The sequence below is a fragment of the Chinchilla lanigera genome, unplaced genomic scaffold (assembly GCF_000276665.1).
Source record: "Chinchilla lanigera isolate Chin_1 unplaced genomic scaffold, ChiLan1.0 scaffold00096, whole genome shotgun sequence".
Classification (NCBI taxonomy): domain Eukaryota; kingdom Metazoa; phylum Chordata; class Mammalia; order Rodentia; family Chinchillidae; genus Chinchilla; species Chinchilla lanigera.
In genome coordinates, this window is record NW_004955497.1 from 254588 (window position 1) to 262528 (window position 7941).

Genomic DNA, 7941 nt, shown 5'->3' on the forward strand with positions numbered 1-7941 from the left:
ATAAAGCCCTTCTTGGGGAGACAGGAGCAAAGAGAATTCCAAGATGAGGGGAGGTATCTTAGTCACTTTCCTGTCACTGAGTCACAATACCCAGCACCCACAACTTGAAGGAAGAAAGGTGCATTACTTTGACTCATGGTTTCAGAAGTTTTAGACCATGGTTAGTAGGCTCGAACATAGAAATAGCGCGGTGGAAGGGCCTGCCCCAGAAGAAAGCTGCTCAAGTCGCAGTGGCCAGAAAGCAGAGAAAGAAGGGAGGAGCCAGGGAGGGAGACATAGCCTTCCAGGTCACACACCCAGGCCAAGCCTCTGACAACCAGGCCCTACCTCATAACAGCGCACTCAGGCTGCTGAACTCACCAGGGGCTCAAGCCACCGAAGCATATAGTGCCTCATGACCCGTTCACCTTCCAAACACTGCAGATCTAAGTGGTAACAGGAAGTATGTGAATTAGCTCTGGGAGGGAGCACACGACCCAGCAGGGTCAGGGACAGCAACAGGGAGCTGGAGAGTATGGAGTAACATATTCTACAGTGTCTCAGGGATAATGTGATGAGGTCAGAGTTCAGTAAAAAAAAAAAACAAACAGCCTATTTAATGATTTCCAAAGGCAGGGTCCTGACCTAGCTGTGTATCAAGATTCCTTTGGCCTTTCTGTAAAGGATGGTAGAAGGACCCTGAGGATGAAAGGAGGGGTGAGTTCATTAGCCAGAATAGCTGCAACTTGGACTAAGTGGGGAGCTAAGTGTGTGGGACCAACAGGGGTAGATCCCAGCTCAGTGAGCACACACGTGAGCATGCTTGTGTGCCCACCCATGCCTTCAACCGTATGCCGGTAGAGTAATTCTGTAAGGGAGGTCACCTGTAGATGACTCGGGACTTACATGTCCAACTCAGTCCCCCCAAAAGGCCACCAACCATCTTGACTGACTACGTCATCACATTCATGTCACAGAGAAATGAGGCAACTTGTCCTGAACTCTCTGCTTTGGCAGTATGGCCATACTCCTCAGTTTGTTTGGGACATCTGCTGTCTCAGTACAACTGGCACTACAAAATGGAACTTTAAAAGTTTGATTTTTTCCTTTAGAGACAAGCGGCTTCTCCAGACTTCCTCAGGCCTAGAACAGAAGCAGATACCTCCATCTCCTCAGCCCAGATGAATGCACAGAATGTGCAGATGCTGGCCCTAGTTTCCCTTCCACAAGAAAGGGGGCAATGAGCTAAAGATGGCTAGAAATGATGAAGCAAGTGTGGAGATCTGCATTACCCGTGTTCCCGTTCCCCTCTGTTCCTTACTCTTGCCCACCTGGTCATGAGGAGATGATGATTTGAGGCAAATGGGCCCCTCCAGCTCCTTGAAACTAGCTTTGAATAAATCCCCTTTCTTTTTTTTACAAACATAAATGGCATTTGATTTGGTCAGTGGCAAGCAAATGAACCTGAAGGGCCAGGAACAGTTTTGGCAAGCCATCTAGAGAAAAGTCCCGGCTTCTGAGAGGCAACATCTCAGGAGGCCCTTGGGAAAAGGGACTGAGTGCTTGTAGCTGGCTGAACCCATGCTCAGGACTCCAAGGACATTCTAGCAGCTGCTGAGGACACTTTTGCACCTAGGAAAGTCCCTCCTTTCCTATTCATGGCACCAGCTGCCTATACACGCTTGTTAATAAAGGCAAAAGATTGTTTGGAAAGTTGATGGGTTCTGCCTGGTTTCCCACTGGAAAGTATGCTCTAGAGATCTTCCATCTCCATCATTTGGACCTTTTCTTATGCCACTAGGCAGTGTCCTCTAGGTGAGGTTAGCATCTTCACTGTTAGGGGCCCTCTAAGCCTATTACAAGTCACTGGTGGGGCACTCATTGGTCAGAGGCTTGGCAGTGCCATTTGGGGTAAGGCAAGCTGTTGGAGACCACTACAAAGTGGCTCTGAGCAGGATTTAATATTAACCAATTGGCTTTCCACATTTACTCGTGAGTTGTCCGAAGCTTAGGCACCTTGTCTGAAGATGGGTAGCAGATTCATAGTAAGCGGACCTCTATGAGTCGCTGGTCACCACTGAGGCCTATATTGGCCTGTGAAGCTGGGACACCTCAAAGGACAAGATAAGGCCACAGCTGAGGATGTCTGGATCCAGCCTCAATTAACTTAAAGGAGACTGTAGCTGCATTCTCTACACTCCTACAATAAATACCACCCTAAAGATAAGGTAGTTCTCCTGATTGACATAATTTACTACTTGGGAAAATTTTCCCAAGGTCCTGCTCAGATTCCCACATTTTCTTGAGTATCTCCCTCCTCTGTTTGTAAACCAAATAAACATAAGCTCCCCAGAGAAGTTTTTGTTTTAACTCAGAGAATCTCAAATTCAGTAAAAGAGTTAGAACCTCTTGGAGGCCTACAGTCATTTCAATGGTCTCATTTTATTTAAGCCTTTGCCATCCACTTGTTTGGGAGATTGGAGGCCTGATCAACCTTCAATAACTAAGGGTTATTATCCCAATATTTGGCACCCCAGATCAGGGACTTATAATCCTTGGACTTGGAATTCTTATCCCAGCAAGTAAGTACATAGAGTGGAAAGTGTAGGAGACAGACAAGGACCTCAAAGGATGAAGACTTCACCTGGAATGCCTGGAGAAGAGACAGAACGAAGCATTCCACAAGGAATAGGGGTGAGTCTTCCCACTGTGAAAAGCCATTTTATCTAAGAGTAAAATGGGCCAAAAAAAATTTTTTTTTTTTTTTTCAAAAATTTTCAACTAAAGAGCAATGATACAGTCGCTCCAAGGTTTGTTTAAACACTCAGGGGCTTGTGTGTCAACAAAACACCTAACAAAAATGTTAAGAAGAATAAGAACCTTAAAAAGGCACACAGCAGAGGAGAAGTCAATTCCCCTGAGACATTCTCAGTTTGGAACCCAGTTCATTCAGTTTTAAATCCATTATAGAGCTCACAGTCAATAGTTTCTGATTTAGATGACACTGAGAAAACAAAAGAGCTCCCAGCAGAGGCACCTGCAGTCAAAGCAGAGTTTTTAAAGGGACCACCTCAGCAGGGGCAAGAGCCTTTCAAAAGAACAACCCATGTGGCTCTATCCAGAAACTTACAGGTTTTAAAGGGTCAAGCAGCTGCAAAAGGGGAAATCACTAATACCCGTGCTTGCTTCCCAGTTGGAATTCAGCAAAATGCTAATACTAAGCTTTTTGTTCTTAAGCCTTTTAAATTACAAAGTGAAGGATTGGATCTGCCTGCAGCTTGCAGAGTCACCCTTGTCAGAGGTGAGAAACCTACCCCAGTTCCCACAGGAGTTTGGGGTACTCCCCCTGAGGGAACAGTTGGTCTTGCACCGGGAAAGGCTGGTCTAAATTTAAAAGGAAAAACTATTGTTCCTAGTGTGACTGATGGTGATCGTCAAGATGAGATACAAGTTTTTGCATGAGCCATAGATCTCTGGGTCTTTGAACCTGGAGAGTATGTAGCAAAATTGATTTTGTTACCTCTAGATAAACCTTCTATTGTTAAATATAGACAGAGGGAACAAGACCCTCAGAGTAAGACTACAAAGAGAAAATTTTATTTTACATAGGAAGTGACTAAAAACAGGCCTATGTGTTTTGTAAAGATTATTGGAAATGTTTTGAAGGCTTAATAGAAGATATTGGCACAGATGCATCTGTACTTGCATTAGAACAATGGACTGCCACGTGGCCAACACAAAGGGCCCCTACCTCCTTAGTAGGAGTGGGGTCCCCTCAGCATGTAGTACAAAGTGCCTCACCCTTGCCTTATGAGACCAGCAAAAGCGTTTCCTTTTAGCATACATAGCACCTATTTCAGTCAATTTGTGGGGAAGGGATTTATTGCCAAAAGGGAAATTAATATTGACTAGTGATTTTGATCTTAATTTTAAACAAATTCTAATGCTAAAATTAAACAAATAGATTCATATCCTAAAGTTAGACAAATGATGATTAACATGGGATATCAAGAAGACAAAGGGCTAGGAAAAAACTTACAGGGAATCAAAGAGCCTATACAAACTACATCTAAGAATGACAAGTATTGTATCAGATATCAACAGGTTTTTTTAACATGGGCCATTGATAATTCTCCCCCCAAAATAGCTCTGCCTTTACATTGGCAAAATGAGGAGCCTGTTTGGGTAAATCAATGGCCCTTTACCAGGGAGAAACTAATCCAATGACACAAATTAGTTGAGCAACAATTTCAGCTAGAACATTTAGAAAACTCAGTTAGTCCTTGGAATACTCCTGTCTCTGTTATTCCAAGAAATCAGGCAAACGGAGGCTATTGCAAGACTTAAGAGCTATAAATGCTTGCTTACTTCCTATGGGGGCACTGCAATCAGGATTGCCAAACTCCACTGTAGTTCCCAGAGCCCGGCCCTTCATCATGATTGATTTAAAAGAGTGCTTTTTTAACATTCCTCTTTTTCCCACAGATAGGCCACATTTTGCCTTTTCTGTACCTAGTTTAAACTTTAAAGAACCAATGCAGTGATATCAATGGGTCACATTACTTTAAGGAGTGTGAAGTAGTCCAGCTTTGTGCAGCTCTTTTTACTGCAGGACTTACAGAGAGTTAGACAAACCTATCCTTCTGTTTACATAATTCATTATATGGATGATATCTTACTGGCAGCTCCAATTAAAAAACAACTATAATACTTCTTTGCAGAGACAAAACGAGATATAATATCCTTTGGCTTCTGCATTGCTCCAGACAAGGTACAATTACTTGTCCAGTCCTTATTATTACCTAGGAATTCTAGTGAGTAACAGGGCAGTGAGGCCACAAAAGCTACAGATTCATCAAGATCATTTAAAAACTCTAAATGATTTTCAAAAGTTATTAGGAGACATAAATTGGATAAGGCCAAAATTGGGTATTGCTACTTATCAATTAAAACATGTATACAATACTCTACAGGGAGATCCAGCTATTGATTCCCCTTGTAGTTTATCTACTGAGACTCAAAAGGAACTAACTTTGGTTGAAAAAAATGTTACAACATCATCAAGTTTTTAGAATAAATACAAATTATCCTCTTATCCTTTATACTTTAAATACTCCTCATTCTCCCACATGTCTCATAGGACAATTTTATGATAAACAAATTTATCCTATTGAGTGGCTTTACCTTTCTAACCAGTTAATCAAAACACTGCAATTATATTTAGAAAAAAATTACCAAGTTTGTCATTATGGGAAGGACAAGATCCAAATAACTCTTGGGTATTGATCCTGCTGCAATTGTATTGCCTATTGATTTAAATCAATGTTTGACTCTGCTACAACACGCTCTATATTGGCAAGCAGCATTTACAGATTTTATAGGAAAAACTGATAATCATTTTCCCAGTGACCCTTTCAGTTTTTTCTCAAGCATTCATGTATTATTCCAAAAATTACTAAATTTGAACCTATTTCTGATGCAGTAGTCTATTTTACTGATGGTTCATCAAAAGGCAAGGCTGTTGTTTGGAGTAAGGATTATCCACAGGTAATAGAGACTCCAGGACTTTATGCACAAAGGTTTGAAGTTACTGCTATTTTGTTTGTCACATGACAATTTAACTCTAAATCTATGAACATAGTCAGTGATTATGCAGTCTATGCAGTCTACCTTCCTCAGAGACTTGAGAGTGCCACTCTACAGTTGACTTTAGATCCACCTCTATTTAATTTGTTTCTCAGGCTACAAAAGGTAATTTATAATTGAACAGCACCATTTTTTTGGTCACATAAGGTCTCATTCTAATTTACCTGGATTTTTAACATATGGGAATTAGCAAGTTGATTCATTAATCACTCTTACTACCCCATCTGATGAGCTAGACAATCTCATTCATAACATCATCAAAATAGTAAGACTTTAACTAAAGACTTTGAATTATCCAAGTCTCAAGCAGCACAAATTGTTATGTCCTGTCCTACTTGTCAAAACGTTCCTAGGCCTGTGCCACAAGAGGGCAACAACCACATAGGTTTTAAATATTTGTCAAGTGGATGTTACACACCTTTCTTCTTTTGGCAAACTGCAATATATTCATGTATCTACTGATACATATTCTCATTTAATTCATGCAATTTGCCAACAGGAGAAAAAACTGGCCACGTTCAACAACATTGCTTGTCAGCATTTGCTTCCATGGGTGTTGTTCCACATACCACAAAGACTGACACTGGGCCTCCATGTATTAGTAAACCATTACAATCCTTTTTTCAACTATGGCATATTAAACACATTACAGGAATCCCTTACAACCCTCAAGAACAAGTAATTGTTGAAAGAGCACATCTATCTCTTAAAACTTAATTATAAAAACAAAATGGAGGAATACAGTTATTCCCACAAGCACAGTTAGATTTAGCCAATTTTACTCTGAATTTTTAAAAGCCAGCTACAGACAATAAACTGGCCCCTGTGAAACTTCATTGGTCAACATCCCATGATGATGCCCAACATAGGGCTCAAGTGCTTTGGAAGGACATTGACACAGGAGGGAATTGGGAAGGACAAGTTCCACTAATAATGTGGGAAAGAAGTTTTGCATGTATCCTAACAGGTGATGGATCCAGGAGGTGGCTGCCATCCAGGTCTTGGCAGGAGACATGACCAATGCTGGAGAGAGTCCCATGTGATAGCTCCACTGATCCAAGCACTCCAGAGTACAAGCCCATCTGACAAGGCTCACCCCCAGGGATCTGTCAGTCAGAAAGGAAATCTACCAGGAGCAGAGTATTGGACATATGTACCTAATCCACCATTACTTAGACCCATTACCTGGGCAGATTCTTCACCTGAGATTTATCATGAAACAGGTATAACTGGCCCTAAATTAGATAAAAGATTTTTTTATTTTTTCCAAATTCTTTTTATAAAAGATCTCTGCTAATGGACCTACGAAAAAAGTTCTTACTAGTCTTTTTTATAATTACAAACTTAAAAAATTATTATAACTCAATTTGGCCAAAAATATAATTGCACACACTGATTTTATAAGCAAATTGTCTTGTGTATGTTTTTGTTTGTTTGTCTCTTTGTCCAATCAATAAACATCCACTTTATTTGAGCACAACAAAATTTTCTTCTTTTCATACTTTTGGATGTTTGAAGCATTTGTCTGTAATTTAATTTGGCTTATAGATAAATGTCACCTAAATTAAGGATATGCTTCCACCAAGGTTGCCAGTTGGTCAAAATGATGTCAAAATTGGTTTTATAAATGTTGCGTGTATTGTTGTTTATGTATTATGACCTAAGAGTCTCTCATTGTTCAAATTTAATGTGTTAAGTATTGAGACTACATTTTCATGGGTTATCAAAAATTTGTTAAGCTAATTAAACAAAAATCTCTTAGGATGAGGAGAAATTATTGCACAGGACTCCAACTGATGAATAAGAAAGCAGCTGCCTGGAAACATTCTTCCAGTCCTTATTCATTGATGGGAAGCCCCAATAATCTCCATAAGCTTATGGGAGACACTCCAAGTAATTTGGTCAGCAGCAAAAGTTTAAGTTTCCTAGAAATAATATAACAAGGTTTTCTTACAAAAGATGTTCTTAGTACATAACCAAACTAAGAAATAAAGGTTTTTAAAAGTTTTTTCACATGGATATGACAATTCATTGTTAATCTCATGCTGCATTAAATGTATTCATGCCTTCTAGGTGTACCATATTCAAAAAAAAAAAAACTAAGATTGCTTATGATAATAGACCTTTTGTTTTGGATTCAAACATTTGCCTTTCTTTTGTGCTCCAATTGTGATAGAAGATTCATGTCAAGCCAACATGAGGTCACCAGTAAATAATAATAACAAAAACTTATATGATGTATATGCTATATACACACCACTATACTTAGAGATGTCTGGACATTAAGCAGTCCAGACAGTGTCACAAATTTCTTCA